Raw genomic sequence first — 3,080 nt, forward strand, 5'->3', positions numbered from 1 at the left:
TCCATAATTCTCCAACTACACACAGCACAGCAATATAACATATTTATTAAGACACGTTATTAAACATACATTTAGTCATGTATAGTGCATGGTGCCTAGAGGCAAGTGTTCCTTTTTAAAATGGCACCTAGTGCCCATTGTCCATTTAAAATGGGGCATGGCAGCTGGAGGTTAACCTCTTCAGCGCCACAGATGCCATTATCCATGTGGCTGGGAGTCTCTCCGGCCACAATAGGCTACCAGTTTCTTTAGCAACTATGGGGGTAATTCAGACCTGATCGTAGCAGCAAATTTGTTAGCAGTTGGGCAAAACCATATGCACTGCAGGTGTGGCAGATGTAACATGTGCAGAGAGAGTTAGATTTGGGAGGGTTATTTTGTTTCTGTGCAGGGTAAATACTGGGTGCTTTATTTTTACACTGCAATTTAGATTGCAGATTGAACACAACCCACCCAAATCTATCTCTCTCTGCACATGTTATATCTGCCTCCCCTGCAGTGCACATGGTTTTGCCCAACTGCTAACAAAATTGCTGCTGCGATCAACTTGGAATGACCCCCCATGTGCACTGCAGGGGGGAGGCAGATATAACATGTGCAGAGAGAGTTAGATTTGGGTGGGTTATATTGTTTCTGTGCAGGGTACATACAGGCTGCTTTATTTTACAGTGCAATTTAGATTTCAGTTTGAACACACCCCACCCAAATCTAACTCTCTCTGCACATGTTACATCTGCCCCCCCCCCCCCCCCTGCAGTGCACATGGTTTTGCCCAGCTGCTAACAAATTTGCTGCTACGATCAAGTCTGAATTACCCCCCTATAGGGCTAATTCAGACCTCTTTGCTTGCTAGGGTTTTTCTGCAGTCCTGCGTTCGCATAGTCTCTGCCAATAGGGGAGTGTATTTATGCTTTGCAAGTGTGTGAACGCATGTGTAGCAGAGCTGTACAAACAGATTTTATGCAGTCTCTGATTAGCCCAGGACTTACTCAGCAGCTGCGAACACGTCAGCCTGTCCAGTACACTCCCTGCAAACGCTTGGACACGCCTGCTTTTTTCCAAACACTCACAGAAAACGGTCAGTTGACACCCACAAACGCCTTCTTCCTGTCAATCTCCTTACGAATGCCCGGGCGTATGGATGCTTCGCACAAACCCATCACTGAGCGGCGATCCGCTTTGTACCCATGCGACGCGCCTGCGCATTGCGGTGTATACGCATGCGCAGTTTATGCCTGATCACCCGCTGTACGAAAAGCGTTCAGGTCTGAATTACCCCCTATGTATCATGTTGTGTAACTCACGATTCTATATACACCTTCAGCTGGTGGATACAATGTTTTAATGTGCTATTTAATTACTGAAATAAAAATGGTGGGGGGAAAAATCACTACCTAGCAACTAGTGATGTGCACCGAAAATTTTTCGGGTTTTGTGTTTTGGTTTTGGATTCGGTTCCTCGGCCGTGTTTTGGATTCGGACGCGTTTTGGCAAAACCTCCCTGAAAATTTTTGGGCGGATTCGGGTGTGTTTTGGATTCGGGTGTTTTTTTTACAAAAAACCCTCAAAAACAGCTTAAATCATAGAATTTGGGGGTCATTTTGATCCCATGGTATTATTAACCTCAATAACCATAATTTCCACTCATTTCCAGTCTATTCTGAACACCTCACACCTCACAATCACAATATTATTTTTAGTCCTAAAATTTGCACCGAGGTCGCTGGATGGCTAAGCTAAGCGACCCAAGTGGCCGACACACACACCTGGCCCATCTAGGAGTGGCACTGCAGTGTCAGACAGGATGGCACTCCAAAAAAATAGTCCCCAAACAGCACATGATGCAAAGAAAAAAAGATGGCTAAGCTAAGCGACTCAAGTGGCCGACACAAACACCTGGCCCATCTAGAAGTGGCACTGTCAGACAGGATGGCAGATTTAAAAAATAGTCCCCAAACAGCACATAATGCAAAGAAAAAAAGAGGTGCAATGAGGTAGCTGTGTGACTAAGCTAAGCGACCCAAGTGGCCGACACAAACACCTGGCCCATCTAGGAGTGGCACTGCAGTGTTAGACAGGATGGCAGATTTAAAAAAATAGTCCCCAAACAGCACATGATGCAAAGAAAAAAAGAGGTGCACCAAGGTCGCTGGATGGCTAAGCTAAGCGACCCAAGTGGCCGACACAAACACCTGGCCCATCTAGGAGTGGCACTGCATTGTCAGACAGGATGGCAGATTTAAAAAAATAGTGCCCAAACAGCACATGATGCAAAGAAAAAAAGAGGTGCACCAAGGTCGCTGGATGGCTAAGCTAAGCGACCCAAGTGGCCGACACAAACACCTGGCCCATCTAGGAGTGGCACTGCATTGTCAGACAGGATGGCAGATTTAAAAAAATAGTCCCCAAACAGCACATGATGCAAAGAAAAAAAGATGGCTAAGCTAAGCTACTCAAGTGGCCGACACAAACACCTGGCCCATCTAGGAGTGGCACTGTCAGACAGGATGGCAGATTTAAAAAATAGTCCCCAAACAGCACATGATGCAAAGAAAAAAAGAGGTGCAATGAGGTAGCTGTGTGACTAAGCTAAGCGACCCAAGTGGCCGACACAAACACCTGGCCATCTAGGAGTGGCACTGTAGTTTTCTAGCGAGAGGATGAGTGCTTCCATCCTCATGTGAATCTGAACCACTAGCCATGAACATTGGCCAGGGCCTCAGCTGTTCCTTGCCACGTGTCGTAAATGGCATATTGGCAAGTTTACGCTTCTCATCAGACGCTTTTAATTTTGATTATTGGGTCATTTTACTGAACTTTTGTAGTATGCTTGACGACACAGAGGTAGAGCAGTGGACTACTGTACCGTACTGCTATATATTACCGGTATATACTGGTGGTCAGCAAAATTCTGCACTGTCCTCCTACTATATATACTGCGCACAACTAAAATGCACCACAGGTATGGATGGATAGTTTACTTGACGAAATAGAGGTAGGTAGAGCAGTGGACTACTGTACCGCACTGCTATATAAACTGGTGGTCAGCAAAATTCTGCACTGTCCTCCTACAATGCAGC

The sequence above is a fragment of the Pseudophryne corroboree genome, chromosome 5 (assembly GCF_028390025.1).
Source record: "Pseudophryne corroboree isolate aPseCor3 chromosome 5, aPseCor3.hap2, whole genome shotgun sequence".
NCBI classification, from domain to species: Eukaryota; Metazoa; Chordata; class Amphibia; order Anura; family Myobatrachidae; genus Pseudophryne; species Pseudophryne corroboree.